Below are 21,227 nucleotides of genomic sequence, written 5' to 3'. Positions count from 1 at the left end.
AATGACTATTTATAAAGATGAAGTGGATAAGAAGACCAAACTGCACTTCTCATCACTGTACGCTGAGGTCTATAGTTTGATTTTCATGGCTTATTCCCCTTATTCTTAAAATAGAATATACTTAAAATTATGTCAACCACCAATACAAAGAACTACTGGTTGTTTGAGAAAGATGTGGTATATATGTACTACAGTTAATATAAATTGTAAACATAAACATTTGCACATATAGATGTTAGCAAGCCCTGTATCCTCTTGTTAGTATTGATGTTACTAATAAAATTGCGGTATTTGTTTCTCGGGTTATGGATTTCTCTGCATTATAAAGGCAAGTTGGGAGATGGAGCTTTCAGTCGTTCTTTATGATTAATGATGTCATTTTATTTTTTTAATACATTTGCTTGTTTAATAGACTAAGTGACCTGTACTCTAATTTTTGTGAGAGTGCTTGGGGCTTGTTTAAAGATGTCTGGGAGAACATTTTATCACATTTTTTTTATTTAAATTTGTAAATTTCACAAAATTTGTTTATTTAAAAAAACGGATTCGGATTCGGATATTATCCGTATCCGGATAATATCAGCCGGATACGGATACAAATTTGTTTTCCCCGGATATTTCCGGATTCAGATGCGAATTCGGATATGGTTTCGGAATTCCGGATTCGGATCCAGATATAGCAGTATTCGTATCCTAAATATCCGTTTGACACCTCTACACTTATCACACACACAGACACTTACAAGTTATTGTCTTGGAAATGAACCATCATAACTAGAGTAATTTTATTACAACCCAAATGTAATTAGTCTTATCGGGGAGTGACCTTTAGGTAAGGCTAGTCCGCCGGCCAAATATACGTTTCTTGTTTCTTACCTTACATAAGTCATACTTATAAATAAGCCGAACTATAAACAATTGAAAACTAATCCAGCTTATTCTGACTACCTGTGGTACAACACCAAATAATCTACGGAACAGCTGGCCATTTCCTACCCGTTTCCTGGCTGTGGTTCTCATGGCAGGCATCTTGATTCACTGTTGTGTTGTGTCAATTTAAGAAAACAAGCATGAGCTATAATGCCCAGCATAATAATGTATAGTATTAAAATGACTGTATGATAACATCATATATGATAATTATGTTTTATTCAAAAATAGTTTTCCTTGGTGATACACACCTTTTTATGAAAACAATTCTTTAAGGGATTTTAATATCCTGCGAATACCTTAATAGTAATCCCAGCACCTAGGCTTGGGTTACGGTATTACATCTTAATTCCAATTGGAAGAATTAGGACACTCGTTGGAGCCACCGTATATGATGATCAGTCGTAATACGATAATAGTAACCTTTTCTACTAGTAGAAGGACGACACCTTCGTATCCCGGTTATCACCCTTGCCGCATTCGGGCTACGTGTCCCATTTTCGGGTATACACATACTTCACAAGTTCCTGAGTACACTGAGTACCTTCGCCTGCGGTACCTTTGGTAGTCCATCTAGCACAAATAGTATCAGAGTCTACCCCTCCCTTGTCCTTTAAAAGAATTCTATCAATCTCGAGAACTCGAACCACATCAAAGTTCCCCAAGCGTTTTGCTTGTTGATAGAGATAGCTTATCTCTCTAAGATATAAGTGTATATATATGTATATACGTACTTCCGAGAATTTCGGAGGAAGTACTAAGGATGTGAGTTGACCGTTGTCAACAAATAATTAATAAGGGGGAAAAGTTTCTCCTTGAAACTATATTCAACATATTAAATAAGTCGGGATAATATTCACCGACGATCTGAAATTATTCGAATGATATTCTGAAATCAGAAAGTATATTTTAAATCAGGATCTATGATTTTTAAATCAATAATAAACCCTTTAAGAATAATAATTAATTAAATAATAGTTGATAAATAATTAAACCTCGAATGAGTTTACTCTCTAAAAGAATATTTAAAATAATATTCCTCAACTAGTTTGTGTCTCCATAATTAATAATCTATAGTGATTAATCGGGTTTAAAATAATTAATCGTTGGAGTATACTACTCCCATAATAAGGAATAAGTATATAGTATTTATTATTCGAACAATAAAATATAGTTGAGGGAATATGATCGTTGGGAAATCGTTTTAATAAAAGTTCGAGGTGTTTTAATATTTCGTAAGTGGACGATGAGTCCCTTTAAAATGTACTACTATGGACTTATAACCATCCTATAATATCGCCGGAATGATTCCCGGGTTTTATCTTAAATCCCGACCGACTCTCGGTCTTATATAATACGTCACGCTTTATAGCGAAATAACATTTCACGATATATACTTTATCGTACAACATCGCTACATTATGCGAAATTTCAACAACTACGTATCATGGTAAGCATGGTATTTATGCAATGATAGTAAACCAATCCTTTCACAACACAACAGTAAAAATGGATTTGGGTTCGTAAACTTGCCTGGGTATCTCGAGGTGCAGGATGCTCTAGGTTCCGCTCGAAAATATATAACCATAAACACATTTCATTTTGTTTGGTTTCGTTCTAATTTACGGCAACTCGCACTCATGCGCTACTTATTATGCACCCTCTCAACTTATACTACCCTTATTATTCCTTTAAGTTATATTCACATTATGGTCACTTCATTTTCCTAAGTATCTTAGGTTCATTTTTATTATCGCCGTCGGCTCCGCTTATGGATTCTCACGGATTCTACTCGCGCGGTCTCGGCTCCGACATTTTTATAAATTTGAGAAATCATTATTTTCACTTGAAATTTTTATGGAAGTTAGTAAACTAAATATTTTACTCTCTGTAAAAGTTTCATGATTTATGAACACTTTAAGTTGATCCTTTATATTTTCAAAGTTCGTAATTCGTAGCAGTTTTTGTCGCGTAAATCACTTTTACTAAAACGGTCATAACGTTTGATCCGTAAATCGGAATCAAGCGATTCAAGCGCCTAAACCATCCTTATAACATTGTCTATCCTAAAAAAGGTTTATTTTTCAAGAAACTACAGTTTACAACTTCGGGACTTTCTGCAGAAACTTAAAGTTATGATTCGTTGGTTTTAACGAAGTTACGTTTACGATCGGGGTTTCGTTTACGCCCTAACTCTTAACACAACCACCAAAAATCATCATATCATTATCAACACACAAACTACTCTCAAGAAAATCATGTTCTTGAGGCAACAATAACCAACCTTAAATCTACTTAACTTAATCATCAAGATTTCACCAATAACACTCATTACAATAGGTTTATTACCACATACTAAATGGATCTAAAAAATGAATCTTAAATAAAGTTGGGCCAAAGATTTTTACCTTTCTTGAAAGCTTGAGATGTGTTCTTGAGGATGGTGGAGGCTTGGAAGTGCTTGGTATGATTTTTAGAACCTAAAACCACCATTGAAATCAAGAAACGAAAGAGAGGTTACTATTCACACTATTCACTAGTGAGTTTCTTGAATTTATTTCACCCATTAAACCTTGATAAAAAGAGATGAAAGAATTTTCTTACCTTAGTTTAATTGCTAGGAGGCTTGAGAATTAATTGGATGATTTTACAAGAGATAGAACTTGGAGTTTTGAATTTGAATTCTTCCCTTTTTTCATTAGGGCCGAATGGAGCATCAAGGGGGTATTTATACTCCTCTTGGTTGCTTAGCTTGGTTGATTTGCTAGGTTGCTTCTAGGAAGATGGGGTAATATCTTGCAATTGATTTTATTCTCCTAGTATAGCATTCTAGGTTGATTCTTGGTTACAAATCTTAGGGACAAATCTTTGTAGCTTGCTAGCTTACAAGCTAACTACAAGGTTTAGCTTCCTTAACACACTATTTTGCTAGCTAGCTTGGTCATCATATGGTTAGCTCACTATTTGATGAAGTAACCATGGTTACTTCCTTACCATAGTTTATTTAGTGCATTACATTTATTTAATCATTTACGCGTTCGCTCGGTTACTTAAACGTTCTTCGTAATACTTACTCGTAAATGGTTCGCGATGTAATTCCTTTCATATTCATTCCTTATATTTTTAATAATCATACTTGAATAGAAATCCGTAGGGTTTTAATCTCGTAATTATATTTTGATTTCCGTAATCCTCGATGAGTCGTAAATATGGTCGTTTTTCAAAGTTCGTTTTCTTCGAAAACTAATAGCATTTACCTACACACATTTAGTACGTATAATCGTAATATCAACTCCAAAACTCATTTCCTCATGCACTACATAGTGTGGGCTCAAAAGTTTTTCCCGTCTGTCAGGGTTACTATTCATTAAACATTTTACAAGGTCTCAAAAATTCAAGTTATTACATGTATAATCAAATCAAACCCTTCCTGATATGCTGATGCTTGGTGCACTGGTCTGGTTCACAAGCAACTAGCATGAACTGGTTTAATCCAATTCCCTTGACAATTCTGAACTAATACATCTTGGTTGATTATCCATTGCTTCAAACACTGAACTCCTGATCTTTAATACTTCAAATCAAACTATATAACTGATACCGGAAGTCCTTTGATGTCTTATTCTTCATAAAGGCTTGAACATATTAATGAACTTCTTCCCATGACTTGATTGTGGACTTAGAGAGTCATTTACATCTTTTGATTCTTTGAGTATATCATGTCTTCATCTTTAGGGTTCCTGTGCTTAGCCATGGATCCCAATGGAGGAATTGACAAACCAATTTTAATATTGTTTATCTGTTTATGTTTCATGTTGAGTTATAATTTCTCGATTACATGTTACATTACATTATGCTTTACATTCATCCTTAGAATGCATAAATTCTACACATGTGTACCTTGAATAGTCATCCACCATCACAAGTGCATATTTCTTCCTTGAAATTGATAAGACATTAACTGGTCCAAATAAGTCCATGTGAATAAGTTACAAAGGTGCACTTATGGAATGCACAGTTTTACCCTTGTGACTTGACTTCTTCATTTTGCCTTTTTGACAAGCTTCACAAAATTCAGATTTGGCATGTCTCTCACTAACTCCTTTTTCACCAGGGTGTTGATTTCCTTGAAATTTAGGTGAGAGAGCTTTTTGTTTCACAGATTACTTTGCTCTATAGAAGCCTTGGTATAGAAGCAAAAAAAAACCTTCCTTATTTGCTGAGTATAAATCTTCAACAAACAGGCCTCCCTTTCTTACTCCTTTTAGAGCAACTTCACTAGTCTTTTTGCTGATGATTAAGCATTCTCCCTTGTCAAATGTAACATTGAATCCTCTATATGTGAATTGATTGACACTTAGGAGATTCACTTCCAAGCCAGCAACCAGTGCTACATCTTCAATGACAATATTTCCAGAAATTAACTTGCCATATCCCATTGTGAAATCTTTGCTCTTGTCTCCAAAAGTCACTAATGGGCCAGCCATCTCCTCAAACTATGATAGTAGGGCCTTATAACCTGTCATATGTCTTGAGCATCCACTATCTATGATCCATACGACTTTCTTCATTTTGCCCTGCACACAATGAGGTTTAAGCGTGTTTAGCTACCCAAGCAGTGTTTGGTACTTTTTTCTTATTAACAAAATTTGCATAATTAGAATGAGTTGATTTAGAAAGAATGGTGTTCATTGATTGATTTGCATGTTCCCTTTTAGTTGCAGACCCAATGTTGACTTTCTTGAGGTCTACTTTTAGCTTGTGGCAACTTGTCATCACTTTCATGTTGCAAGGAATACAATCAAACTTATCACAGAAAGAGTAGGGATCTTCAGTCTTTGCTTCATTATATTTGCATGCTCCCAATCTTGACTCACTAACAGCCTTTTCACATAGGTGAGTCAGATGATTTGTAGACCCACATATCTGACACTATTTCCTGGAAGCATGTACAATAAATGAAAAGTTATTTCTCTTGTTTATCCCAATCTTCCAATTTCTGTTTTTCTTCTTTTTTCCTACATTCTTAGTCTTAACCTCCTTGATTGGTTTCTTGGGGGTTTGATCAACCATGGGCTTCTTCTCAGTTTTAGAAGGTGGAGTTGTTTCTTTGCATTTCTTTTCATTATCCTTATCAGAAAGTTCTTTCTTTATAATCAACCCCTCTTCACTGAAATTCAGTTCACATGCTTTCAACAGTGGTGAACCAACCTTTCTCAGCAGAGCTGGGACATCTTTATTTACAATTGATTTTCCCTTGTCACCTTCAACTATCCTATTGCTGTTCAATGCATTATAATCCAAGCCAATAGCTATGTTTGCACATGGCTTATTCTTCTCATGGTATTGACCAAATAGATGAGATACATTCCTGAATGACTTCAGTTTCATCTCATTCTTCTCTATCTTTTCTCTTAACACATATTCTATTTCACTAGCACACTTCAGCTTGTTCTTTAGATATTCATTCTCTTGCTTGACTATCTCAAACTCCACAAGAAGTAGCTCAAACTCTTGTTTCTCACTCTCAAGCTTCTCATTAGCTTTTGATAACCTACTGACCTCCTCAGTAGCTGCTACCATGCTAGTATGAATATGAAACATTTTTAGGCTCATCTTTTCAACAGACTCCTTATATTGACTTTCATTTGGATCAATAGTGGTAAGAGTTGATACCTGTGTTTTTGATGAGGATGACTCTCCTTGCTCCAAGGTCATGAGTGCAGAGTTTCATACTTCCTCCTCATCATCATTATCTGAATCATCCCAACTCTTTCCTTATGTAATATAAGTTTTATCCTACTGCTTTCTTAGAAGAGCCTCATACTTTGCCTCTAATTCAAGATAGGCCTTGTCCTTTTCACCTTTTTAGGCTTCCTGCATTCTGTAGCAAAATGGCCTAATTCATCACAATTGAAGCACCTGAACTTTGACCTGTCAACATATCCTATTTTGTAGTCATTTTTGCAGTCCTTGTTGGATGTCCGTCCCTTGTTTTTGAAGAACTTTGGCTTTTTACTCTAATGTTAGAGAATTTTCTTCCTAAGTAAGCCATGGACTGATTTAACTCATCCAGTTCATCCGAGGTATAGAATTCATTCTCTTCAAGTTCAAGAATAACTTGCTTCTACAGTTTCTTTTTCTTTTGCTCATTACTTGAAACAACTGGAGTCTGGATTTCTAGTTTATCATCGGATGACTGGCTGTCATTAACAAATAGTGCACTCGATCCATTAACAATGTGCCCTTGACCAGCTCTTAAATATTTTTTTGGATCATTTCCAGTTTATAGGTTTGATAGGGATAGATAAATCCTGATTGTGTAATTAAATATTACATTGATTATAGAAGATGTGGGCTGCTAGGCCCAATAAGAAGATGTATGATATTCAGACCAAAAGGTTAACACATTGATCAGGCCTGATGGACCAGATCAGGCCTGATGGAACAAAGAAGGCCCAAAACCCTGATTATTAATTAATTTCATAATTAATTAATAAGGGAGAAAAATAGCTATTAAGATAAGTCCTAGTGGGGATATAAATCCTTTTAGATTGGCCTCCAAGGAACCTCATAGGATAAGGAATCAACTTCCTACCTCTTAGGACTCCAAAGTCCATTCTAATTCCGAGACTTGCCCACCAAGTCTCCTATACCAAGTCCAATTCAAGGACTTCCAACATCTATATAAGGAGCCTCTCCCCACAAATAAGAACTACGTTTTTGGCTTGATTCTCTAAATCTCAGAGATACGTAGGCATCTCGTAAAGGCATAATTAAGCTATGAAATATGAGAGTAGCCATTAAAGGCCTTGAGCTCCCGAACCTTAGTAATAAATACAACAAATAATAACCTTAGGTTTTTACCCATAACATTTGGCGCCGTCTGTGGGAAAGCATAACAACAACCATGGCGAGAACGCGGAGAACAATTAGAGCTATGGAGGAAGGAACACCATCAGGGACAACTCAGGTGATTTCATCCACCGTGGAGATACCTCCTCATTCAACTTATGCACCTACCCAAGGGGAAGCCCAAATAGGGGCAAATCAACCTCAGCCACAAGGGACGATTCCCCCGGTTATTCAAGGTATGAATCTCCAAGTTCAACAATTACATGCACCTGTGAATTCTCGACCCATTGGGTACAAGTATTCAACTGTTGTCACCACTAACCCCCCTTATGGGATTCCCCTTCACCTTGAGGTTGGGGGAAGTGGACATGCTGGACGGAATGAAGCACGAGGGCGATCGCCCCTATATACGAGGTTTGGTTCCTATCCTTGAGGATCAGGAATTTTCTGGTCCTTACACTGAGAGAGACTCCGAATCTTCGGATGATGAAGTAGCCCCAAGAAGGAGACGTGCTGGCAAAGAATCGATGGCTGATGGAAGCCAACGTCCTCAAAGCACCCAAGGGACGAATCCCCAAGAAGTGCAGGAAAGGATCAGGGCTCATGAGGCTGAGATTCAAAGGCTGAGGCGCGACTTGGAGGCGAACCAGACCTCCAGACCCCCAGTACCTCCTAGGGGGAGAAATCCTCCTCCTATCATAGACCTGGATGGTCCAGTACGGAGAAGGGCTGTTGTCCCAAGGGCTGATCCAAGCAATCTTCTTCCCCTTGGAGATCCTGATGATCCTACTCCGCCCTTCACTGAAGAAATAATGAATGCCCATATCTCAAGGAAGTTCAAGATGCCAATTATCAAAGCTTATGATGGCACGGGAGATCCCGCTAATCATGTTAGAAAATTCTCTAATGCACTGCTGTTGCAACCCGTGAATGATGCTATTAAGTGTCGGGCCTTTCCTCAAACCCTGTCGGGTATGGCTCAAAGGTGGTATAGTCGCTTGCCCCCAAACTCTATTGGTTCATTCAAAGAATTAAGTCAGGCTTTTATTAAGCAATTCATTAGTGGGAGAGTTCATGAGAAAAGTTCAGCATCTCTTATGAGCATTGTGCAAGGAACAAATGAATCCTTGAGAGATTACCTGAATCGTTTCACAAAGGAGGCTTTAAAAGTCCCAGACCTTGATGATAAGGTAGCCATGATAGCGCTGCAATAAGGAACTAGGGATGAGTTTTTAAGATGTCCTTGGCCAAACGTCCCCCTGAAAGCATGTTGCAGCTCCAGGATAGGGCAGGGAAGTATATCAAGGTTGAAGAAAGCATGAGGAAGACCGTAGTAAGTAATGAGCCCACTGGAGGCAAGAAGCGGAAAACTGATCTAGAGTATATCGCCAAGGACAAGTATCCTAGAACCGAGCAAAACCCTGATTCAAACCCCAAGAAGGGAGGACCTGGGCAAAAGTTCACCGAATACGCTAAGTTGAATGCTTCTAGAAGCCAGATCCTGATGGAAATCGAAAAAGATCGAGATATTCGTTGGCCTAAGCCCTTGAAGGCTGATCCTGCCAAGCTAGATAAGAGCAAGTATTGCAGATTTTACAAAGATGTTGGTCATGACATCGATGAGTGTAGACAGCTGAAAGATGAAATTGAGTTTCTCATTCGAAAAGGAAGATTGAACAAATATACTGGAGAAGGAGGGGATAGAAGCAACAACGCGAGAAGAAACTTTGATGACCGAAGGAGAGATCAAGAAGATCAGGGGCAAAATCCCCAGCCTAGAGGACCGGTTATAAATACAATCTTCGGAGGACCTCGCCCCAAGGACCTGTGATCAACACAATTTTTGGAGGGCCAACTGTTGCTGGGTTATCCAAGAACTCCAGGAAAGCATATGCTCGAGAAGTTATGCATATTGTTGGGGAAGCTCCGAAGAGGGCAAGGACGGGAGTAACAATGTCTTTAGATGATGCTGATCTGGAAGGTGTGAAATTTCCCCATGACGACCCGTTGGTCATAACCCCGATTATAGGGAACAGCCCGGTAAGAAGAGTCCTTGTAGATAATGGTGCTTCAGTGGATATTTTGCTCCATGACACCTTTTTAAGGATGGGATATAATGACTCCCAATTGACCCCAACCGACATGCCGATATATGGATTCGCAGGAGTGGAATGCCCCGTAGAAGGAATAATCAAGTTGCCAACAACCATAGGACAGGAACCAAGGCAAGCAACTCAGATGTTGGACTTTGTGGTGGTGAAGGCTAGTTCGACCTACAACGCTATCATGGGAAGAACAGAGATACACGCCTTCAAGGCAGTCCCTTCTTCTTATCATTCAGTTATGAAGTTTCCGACTCGAGATGGGATTGGAGAAGAAAGAGGAGATCAAAAAATGGCCAGAAGCTGTTATGTGGCCTCTTTGAGGGCAGATGGAGTTGGGGGCAGGTTCTTCCTATTGAACATCTAGATATCCGAGAGAATGATGAGAAGAGAGGAAAGCCAGCAGAAGACTTGGTTTCAATTCCTTTGGCCCCCGAAGATCCTGGGAAGGTGACTTTTATTGGAGCAACTCTCGAGGAGCCCCTTAGAGGGAAGTTGGAGAAATTTTTGCAAGAAAATAGTGATGTTTTTGCATGGCCAACAGCCGATATTCCAGGCATAGACCCGGAAGTGATTACTCACAAGCTGAATGTGGACCCAAAGCGGAAGACGGTGAAACAAAAGAAAAGAAGTTTTGCTCCAGAAAGGCAAGAAGCTATAAAACAGGAAGTGGAGAAGCTCTTGGAGGCTGGTTTCATTGAGGAAATTCAGTTCCCAGAATGGTTAGCAAACCCTGTAATGGTGAAGAAGGCTAATGGAAAATGGAGGATGTGTGTGGACTTCACTGATCTAAATGATGCCTGTCCTAAGGACTGTTTTCCGTTACCAAGGATCGATACTTTGATAGATGCCACTGCTGGGCATGAAATACTGAGTTTCATGGATTGATTTAGTTGATACAATCAGATCAAGATGCATAAGGACGACATTTCAAAGGTATCATTCATCACTGACTTTGGTGTTTATTGTTATCTTGTTATGGCGTTTGGTCTCAAGAATACAGGAGCCACCTATCAAAGGTTGGTAAATAAAATATTTAAAGATCTTATTGGCAAGACTATGGAAGTCTATGTTGATGACATGTTAGTCAAGAGTCTAGTAAAGGCTGATCATATAACCCATTTAAGGGAAGCTTTTGAGGTTCTGAGGTACCACAAAATGATGTTAAATCCTATAAAGTGTGCATTCAGAGTAGGATCTAGGAAATTTCTGGGATTGATGGTCTCCAAGAGAGGGATCGAGGCCAACCTCGATAAAATAAAGGCAATCCTGGACATGGAACCACCAAAAACTGTCAAGGATGTTCAGAAGCTCACAGGAAGGGTTGCTGCGCTGGGACGATTCATCTCAAAGTCAGGAGACAAGTGCTTGTCGTTCTTCAAGTCACTAAAAAACATTAAGGACTTTGTATGGAGTGAGGAAAACCAGAAGGCCTTTGAGGAGTTAAAGAAATATATGGCCCAGGCCCCGTTGTTGGCCAAGCCAGTTTTCAATGAAGTTTTATTCTTGTACTTAGCTATTTCAGAGAGTGCCTTGAGCGATGTATTGGTTAAGGAGGAACTAAAAGTCCAGAAACCCGTATACTATGTCAGCAAAATTCTGCATGGTGCTGAGTTGAATTATTCAACTATTGAGAAATTTGCTCTAGCCTTGGTAATGGCTTCGAGAAAGTTACGACCTTACTTTCAGGCTCATCAGATTGAGGTGCTAACAAATCAGCCCCTGAGAAATATCATTCACAGTCCCAAGGCTAGTGGGAGAATGATCAAGTGGGCAATAGAGCTGGGAGAGTTCGACCTCAAGTATAAGCCATGAATGGCAATAAAAGCCCAGGCACTAGCTGACTTCGTGGTGGAATGTACCGTACCCAACCAAGAAGTCGAGGGTGCAGGAAGATAATATACCTCAATATAAGGAAGTTAATAAGGGGGATAAAGAGAAGGTTAATAGGGAAAAAGAATACTGGGTTCTCTATTTTGATGGAGCATCAAAAACGAATTCAAGTGGAGCAGGTTTGGTTTTACAATGCCCTGATGGGTTCTTAATTGAGTATGCCATGAAACTAGACTTCCCAACCACAAACAATGAGGCAGAATATGAAGCTCTGATAGCTGGTCTTGGCTTAGCAGGGACACTTAGAGTCAAGAACTTAAAAGTCTGTGGAGACTCGAAGTTGGTCATATCCCGAGTAAAGGGAGAGTTTGAGGCAAGGGATGAGACGATGGCTAAGTATGTCCGCCTAGTAAGGGCCGTGATGACCCAATTTGATGAATGCCATGTTGAGCACATTCCAAGGGAGGAAAATGCTAAGGCAGATGCGTTGTCAAAGTTTTCTTCATCTGAGATGGAAGAAAGTTCTGGAAGTGTATACTATCGCGTTTTGAAAACACGGATCATTGATGTTAAGCTTGTGGCTCCTATAGGCCTGGGGACATCATGGATTGATCCCATTAAGGCTCACATTCAAACCGGATGGTTACCAAACGATGCTACTGAAGCACGAAAATTGGCTGTTCGAGCACTAAGATACTCTTTAATAGATGGGATTTTGTATAAAAGATCTTTTGTAGTTCCTTACTTAAGGTGTCTCAAGCCTGATGAGGCACATTTGGCTCTTGAAGAAGTACATGAAGGCATATGTGGACAACACTTGGGGGGCAGAGAATTAGCTCATAAGATAACCCGTTTAGGCTTTTATTGGCCAGAAATGATGGCTGATGCCAAAGAATATGTGAAGAAGTGTGACCGTTATCAGAAGCATGCACCTATTGTTAGACAACCCCCTGAGATGCCGACCTCCATTAACTCTCCCATCCCCTTTGCTATGTGGGGAATGGATATACTTGGGCCTTTCCCCACGGCCACGACACAAAGGAAGTTCCTGATTGTAGCCATCGATTATTTCACTAAGTGGATTGAAGCCAAACCATTGGCCAAAATCACAACTAAGCAGGTTGCACAATTCCTATGGGAAAATATCATGTGCCGGTATGGAATTCCCCGTATCCTAGTCACCGACAACGGAACACAATTCAACAACGATGTTAGGTCACACACACTGTAGAGGGGGTGAATATAGTGTATAATACAATCAAATCGAACTTTAATATCTTAAGTAACAGAAAACAAACTTTATTGAAACAATAAACTCTGTTACAGTATGGAACTGTTACCTCTCAGTGATGAACAAATATCATGAGAGCTGCTAGGGTTACAATGAATAATCTTCTCGAATATGATAACACTTATAGTGTAAACCCTATGTCTGTGTTTATATACTACACAGTTATAAGATAATCGCTAATTGATATGGAATATAATTCTGCTTTCTAAAATATATCAATCAGATATCTTTTCTTCCACGTATTCCATTCTTCACGGAACTCCTTCTTCATGCATATCTCTTCTTATGTTTATCTTGATCTTCTTTCCTTTAATCAGCTACTGTCCTTATCTGATCGTCCTTCAGCACTTAAGTTCTGATATCTAACTTCTGATGATTATCTCTTGATAATATAAGTACTGATATCCTTAAGTCCTGACTTCCAGTATAAGTACTGATCAACGATTAAGTACTGATTTGTCCTGTTAAGTAAGATCTGAAATCTAAACATAAATTATATTAGCCATGACATTATCAAATATATCTAACAATCTCCCCCAACTTGTAAATTAGCATAATATACAAGTTTAACAAATATTTGATGATGTCAAAAATATTAAGTACAAATGCATGAGAATTAGACTAGATAACTACAACTTACAGTCCTTAAAGCTTTACCAATATTCAACTTCTGATAACAACTTCAGTCTGTACAAATATCAGAATTTAAGCAGTTGTAGATCTTCAACTTGGCTTCATCATCTGATATCTCTGATGTTAGGAGTTGTTCTGAGATAATTCTTCAACAAACATCTCTCAGCATATCTAAGTTCATCAATCATTCTCCTTTTGGCATCTTTAAGCTCTGCAGTATCTTCACCAATTTGAAAGATTGCAGCTCTGAGATCATTGATCTTTGCTTTTCTTATATCCTAATCCAGTATGATCAAATAAGCTTTATCAGACTCAAGATTAAATTCAACAGCCCTGTACCCCAGAAAGGTAGTTATAATCTTAGCAGTGTTGGGCTTCATTTCAACTATATCACCATTGTGATCTCTATACTTTGGAACGTATGTGCTGTCAGACTTAACAGAATAAAGCCTTTTCTGTCTCTGAATCTGTTCTTTCAAATAGTTTGCAGCAGTTCCTGTTATTCTGTCATCCACTTGAAGTAAGAATAGTACATGCTCCAATTCTTCAAAATACTTCAGTGGAATGGCATTTTGTCTTATATGATAAACCCTACCATCTGTCATGAAATACAACAAGATGTATTCTTTCAAGTAGGTATGGTAAACCATCTGTACAGATTCCAGTTGATTCAATCTCTCAGGAGTTGCTCCAATACCTGGTTCACTCAAGGAAGTTTGATCATTGGTAGTGTTATGTATTCTTCTTTCATCAGCACTTCCCAATCCAGTTTTATCTCTTGCTTCCTTTCCAGTAACTACTCTTGCTTCAAAACCACTTGCAGTAGTCTTCAAAGATTGAGTCTGTTTTGCTTTAGTGAATCTTGGTAAGAGTGTCTTTGGTCTATCTTCTGATATCAAGTTAACTTGAGCTATGTCAGAGGTTACTTGCTTCTTCTGAATATCAGAACTTACAATTTCTTGACTCTGAACAACTTGAGCCATGTCAGAGGTTGTTTTAAGAACTTTTCTTGAAGTCAGAGCAAGATTATCCTTTTCATCAGTAATTTCTTCATCCTCAGGAGGCACATAAACCTTGATAGGTTCACCAACCTTTTCTTTACCCTTGGATCTTAGATCTATCTGTGGTTGTGATCTAGCCAATGTTGCTTCAGTATGTGTCCTTTCTTTGATCACAATGCCTTTGAGTTTTGGAAGTGGCTTTTTACCAGAAGCTTCAGATTTAGATGTGACTTTCTCTGATTTAAGCCTGGCTTCTTCTTCCATTAAACTTTCCAAGTCCATTCCTGGATTTTCCTGAAGAAATAACTGTCTTGACATTTCCTCATCAAGATCTAAAAGTTCATCAGAACTTATCCTTTTACCAGCAGCAGAACTATTCTTTTCCCAGTATCAGAACTTGTCCTGTGACTTGTGATTTCAGCTTTTCTTGATGTGAATCTTCTACCTTGACTATGACCTCTACCCATTCCAGGGTTTCCTTGATCATCTTTTTTATCATCCTTCCCTGTCAGTGTCTTTTCAGTCTTGCATTTGGACTTAATTACTTTCTCCCCCTTTTTGGCATCAGCAGGTAGTAGAAGAGAGATAAACAATTCCGCTGAGGATTGGATTTCAGTCAATTGTGATTGCTGAGAAACTTGATTTTTCAGAATATCATCAATCTGAGCTTGTTGATGATCTTGAGTCTTCTCAATATAAGCAATCCTGTCAAAGGTAGGTTGGAAGAACTTTTTCTTATCAATTTTCCAAACTTGATCCTGTTTGATAAATTCTTCCTGAATCTTGTGTAGCTCTGCATGAGTAGTTGAGTGAAGACCTTGTAGATGTTTAGTACTCAATGCAGTGACTCTAAGCTGGGTTTTGAAATCATCAGAATTTAACATTTCATCAGCTTTAGTCAAGTGCTCAGCAAGATGCTTTTCAGTTGGAACATATGAAACTGAATTCCATTCCTTAGTCCACTCCTGTCCTGCAGGAGTTTCACTCCAAGGTATTGGTGCTTCTCTGGTAGCAAACTTCTTAATAAGTTCAGACTTAAGAATAGTTTGTTGAGGAACATGTCCTGAAGGACCTGCTGCATCAGCATCCGCAGTTGGAGCAGCATCACCAGTATCTCCAGCATTTGTAGCATCAGAACTTACAGAATCAGTATCCTCTGATAAAATAACAGTGTGAGTAGCAATGGAGGCTTCAGCATCCTCTAATTGCTGATCCGGTTCTAAGTTCTGATCAACAACCATATCCTGATGCTCACCTAAAGTCTGATCATCAGCATCTTGATGCAGAGAAGGTGTTGTAGATAACTCTGGAGTTTGAACAACATCAGTAACAGGTGTTGTGGAAGGATTAGTTGCTGTAGGAGCTTCTAAGAGAATTACTTCAGGCACAACCAAGATTTGAACATCAATATCAGCACTTGTGCGTGGATCAACAGGAGACACAAATGGTGTGTTAGCCTTTTCAGAAACAGCTTCCTTAGATGGAGTTGATGGAGAAAAAGTGACTGGAGCAAATTCCTTGTCTTGTGAGATCAGAGATTCCTGATCCCCTTCCTTAGCTGCTTCCTCTTCATCATCTGAAACTGGCCTTTTTGCCCTCTGTTTCTTGTATCTCGTTGTTGATTTGGATTCCTTGGGAGTTTCAGGAACTGTCATTCTTCTAAGCCTTTTGAGAAGCCTAGATCCCCCAATTCCAGAATCCTTCTGAGAAGTCTCTTTCTCAGCTTCACCTACAACAGGTTCTGAAGAAGGAACCTGGTCCTCAGTATCAGATTCATATCTCAAGGAATCCTCCTTCTCTTTTGAGGTGTTTGAGGAACAATCTTTGTCCTCTTTGGCTTGGAGGATGAAGGCTTCACAGTAGGTGCTGAGGATGAGGGTTGATCAGTCTGTGAAGTGGAGAGATAGGATTTGAGATATTTCCTGAGGGTAGGTTGAGTAGAATGAGTGGTAGGTGCTGAGGATGATGGTTTTGAGTGTTTGTTGTTGGTTGGACATCAGAGTAAACAGATCTATAAGTATCAGGATCAGCATTTACTAGGATCTGTTTTACAGACTGAGGAATCTGTAATGGTCTAACCACTGATTTCTTAGTGTCAGCATTTACCAGGTCATTAAAGTAGCATTTTGCAACTTTAAAAGGTGGGGTTGAGGAACTGACTAATTGAGGTTCATCAGTACAAAAAGTATAAATAAGTTGACAGAATCTAGCAAAATAGATAACATTCCTATCCTCTGTCATCCTATCCCCCAATAAAACCAATTATACCAGTTGCAAAATCAAAATGAGTTTGATGTATAATAGCATACCCGATGTACTGACTCAGAATTGGGATAACATCAAAATTCGAACATTTGTTCCCAAAAGTTTTAGTGATACAGTCGAAGAAGAAGCTCCATTCTCGTCTGATATGAGCCTGTTTCAACTGCCCAAGTTTTGCCAAACTCTTTTCATACCCCAAATTTGCCATTAACTCCTGAAGAGCTGATTCTTCTGGAATTGAAAAGGTGCAACCTTCTGGGAGATGTAGAGCCTTGCGTATTGTACCAGGAGTAACTGCATAAGAAGAATCACCCACTTCGAAAATAATACTAGGAGTGCCATGTCAACCACCATCATCAAAGTGCCCAGTCCGCCAAAACGTCAGAACTTGTTGACTCGAAAAGACTGAAGGCTGAGTTAATGCATACCCAATCTCACTGTGTACAAGAAGATCTTGCACAAAATGCAATTCAGATGGAGCTTCAGCATGATCAAGAATTGCAGCATAGTTATTTGGAACAAACTTAGCTCCATCAAAGATTAAATCCTTAGGTGCCATGTGAAAAATTGAGATAAATACGGTTGCCTGTATTGTGTTTGATAAAATGTCTGTATGAAAAATTGTCAGTAGATGAGAAAGGATGAAAGTAAAGAGAGAGAGATAAAAGAGAAAAGTAAATAAAAGATTTGACAATCTTTTCTCTCTGTTACTTATACACAAAAATTAACCGTTGGGACACCTGTCAGACATGCAGTAATAACGGATAGTTACTGGGCGCGAGAAAACAGTAATCATTACTTGCCCACTTGCCTGTTTTCAAGGAAAAACCGTTCCACTTACCCAGATATTCCATTAATCAAGGTGAAACAGTTGTAATTCAAAATTGAAACCGTTCCCACTGATTTAATTAATTTTCACTGCAACATTAATATTCTGAAAAGAAATCAATTTAAAGTGACCAAGATAACTTATATGAGTAAGTATTGATAAAGGAAAATCAGAACTTAAATTAAAACAGAATTTATATGGTCTTCAGAATATGAATAATTATCAGGATTTATCAATGCATTACAAAATAACTTAGAGACAAAATCTTGAAACAAAAACAAATTTCATTAATATATCAAGAGAATACATTCATGAATTTGAAATTACATCAGTACTTATACAAGATTTCCCTAAGCCACTAAACCTAACATCAACAGCCTTAGTCCTAGCTCAAGAAGCAGGGCAAGGCTGATGATGAAGAAAAACAGGAAGAAGACGAGATTAAATCATTTCTTCTTCCTACTCTCGACAAATAGAATGGCGAGTCGGATGATTCGCTCTTGCTGGCGGAGAGCTTCCAGCCTTTCCTCCTCCAATCGCTCCAGATGGTGATGGTAATCCATATAGAAGAACAGAAGGTGGGTCAGTGCCTCCTGTGGGACAGAGTCCCATATCTCCTCAGGAATGGCCGTGACGTGCCATTCCTGCTGCCAGTCGGCACAGCTTAGCTCCATATTGAAGTTTTGGTAGTTCAAAAACATGTTGTATCTGACCATTGTGTTTTTGAAAGAAAAAGTATGAAGGTAAGTTTGTGAGAAAGAATTTGATGGGAAGGCTGATGTGAAGTGGCTGCTTATATAGGCAAGAGAATGCCAGGAGACGTAAAAGTATTTAATGCTGACAGGTAGAATTAATTCTACCTCGTCTCCCCAGACTTGGAAAAAGAATAACATTCATTGGAAGGAGAAAACATGGTTGAATGCGCACAAGAAACAAGTAAAAGTGGGCTGTTCAAGTACGAATACCATTAACCCTAACCATAGTGACTATTAATCTTCCACTTCAACATATTCTAGTTTGAACCGAGACTGTTATCAAATTTTATCCACAGATAAGTCAAGTAAAGAATTAGACTATAATATCAGAACTTAGACTTATATCAGAACTTAACAGTCATCAGAACATAATTTCTTAACTCGAAAAAGGAATGCCTATCTGAGTAAATCCACATACAAGTTCTGAGTTTTACTCTTCAGAACTTAATCGTCAGAATATGCAACCAGAACTTGTCCTCGGAGTTAGTGCAAAATGACACAATGACTGTTTATCTAAAATAACATAGACCACCACAGAAATTTTCATCATTCAGATGGAGTGATTAGTGTGTGCATTAAGCTAAATTTCAGACAAGGAGTAAAGTCTGATTCACTTCAGTACATCTTAGAAATAAGGCATAACTAAAATTTTGCTAAAGAGCTGTCATTATCCTGAAACCTACTGATGAATGAGTTCATGCTTGAGTCCACCTCACCTGTTTTGTGCTAATTTTATGCATCTTTTTAAATTCTATTTTACAGTGGCTTCTCAGTGTAAGTGAGTCATGACTGCTTATCAGAATTTATGCTATTATCAGAGTATTTCTCCAGTAGTCATAGAGTGTGAAAAGTCACCAAGAAAATATTTTGCTTTTCTAATGCATATTTACTTAATACCAGCAATGCACTTGGGTCGTCCCTTCCACATGTTTACTCTAGATCTCAAAGGAGTACCTGATTTTATTCTTTGATCTTTGATCATTTTGCTTTTTCTTTTGATAATTGAGGTTTATCAACACTTAGTACATTCAGCAGATTTACTAGTATCAGAACTTAACAGATGAGTAGCATTATTTTAATTTGTGACTTAGTAATAAGATAAACAAAGTAAACTCAACTAAGCTCAATTATCAGAATTTGCTTGTGTCATAAGATTTCCACAGAAATAATTACTTCTTACATGGGATCATTTGTTTATTAAAGACTACTAGGTCAGTATCTAGCACAGTTATCCTCATAGGATTGAATAGTTACTTAAACAGACATATCACTTATCAGAGTTTAGAAACATATATCAGACAACAATCAGTACTTGAACGCATATTTCAATTAATCACAGAATACACAAAGAGATTACATTCTGTAAATACTGATCATAAAGTCTAATGAAACAGAACAAAATTAGACAGATTTAGAAAAAGAACCTGAAACCATTCCAAGTTCATTTACCAATCTTGTAAAAGTGGCTTCACACAGTGGTTTTGTGAAGATATCTGCTAGTTGTTGATCTGTTGGAACAAAGTGCAATTCCACTGTACCTTCATCCACATGTTCCCTTATGAAGTGGTACCTGATGCTGATGTGCTTTGTCATAGAGTGTTGAACTGGATTACCTGTCATAGCAATAGCACTTTGATTATCACAGTAAATAGGGATTTTGAAATATGTTAACCCATAATCCAGTAACTGATTCTTCATCCAAAGAATCTGTGCACAACAGCTTCCTGCAGCAATATACTCTGCTTCTGCAGTTGATGTGGAAATTGACTTTTGTTTCTTGCTGAACCAAGAAACCAATCTACCTCCAAGAAATTGGCAGCTTCCACTTGTGCTTTTCCTGTCAATTTTGCAACCTGCAAAATCTGCATCTGAGTAACCTATTAGTTTAAAATCTGATTCTCTAGGATATCACAATCCTAGATCAGCTGTTCCTTTAAGATACTTAAAAATTCTTTTCACAGCTGTTAAGTGAGGTTCTCTTGGATCTGCTTGAAATCTTGCACAAAGACAGGTAGCATACATGATATCAGGTTACTAGCAGTTAGATAGAGTAGAGAGCCAATCATACCTCTGTAATCAGTAATATCTACTGATTTACCAGTATCCTTATCCAGTTTTGTTGTAGTGGTCATGGGAGTGGATGCACTTGAACAATCTTGCATTCTGAATTTCTTTAGCAAGTTTCTGGTGTACTTAGTTTGACAAATAAAAGTGCCTTCTTCATTCGCTTGACTTGAAGGCCCAGAAAATAGCTAAGTTCCCTCATCATACTCATCTGATATCTTGACTGCATCAGTTTGGCAAACTTCTTGCAAAGTCTGTCATTTGTAGACCCAAAAATGATATCATCAACATAAATATGGACGAGAAGTAAGTCCTTTCCATGGTTGAGGTAGAACAGTGTTTTGTCTATTGTTCCTCTGTTAAATCCACTTTCCAGAAGAAACTGAGCTAAAGTCTCATACCATGCTCTAGGAGCTTGCTTAAGTCCATAAAGTGCCTTATCAAGCCTGTAGACATAATCTGGATGTTTGGAATCTACAAAGCCTGGAGGTTGTTCAACATATACTTCCTCCTCCAATTCTCCATTGAGAAAAGCACTTTTCACATCCATTTGAAAGATAGTAAACTTTTTGTGAGCAGCATAAGCCAAAAATATCCTTATGGCTTCTAACCTAGCAACTGGTGCAAATGTTTCATCATAGTCAATTCCCTCCTGTTGAGAATATCCTTTTG

This window comes from Apium graveolens, chromosome 9 (genome assembly GCF_009905375.1).
Source record: "Apium graveolens cultivar Ventura chromosome 9, ASM990537v1, whole genome shotgun sequence".
Lineage (NCBI taxonomy): Eukaryota > Viridiplantae > Streptophyta > Magnoliopsida > Apiales > Apiaceae > Apium > Apium graveolens.
The sequence above is the reverse complement of the archived record's forward strand: the minus strand, read 5'-3'. Positions refer to the sequence as shown.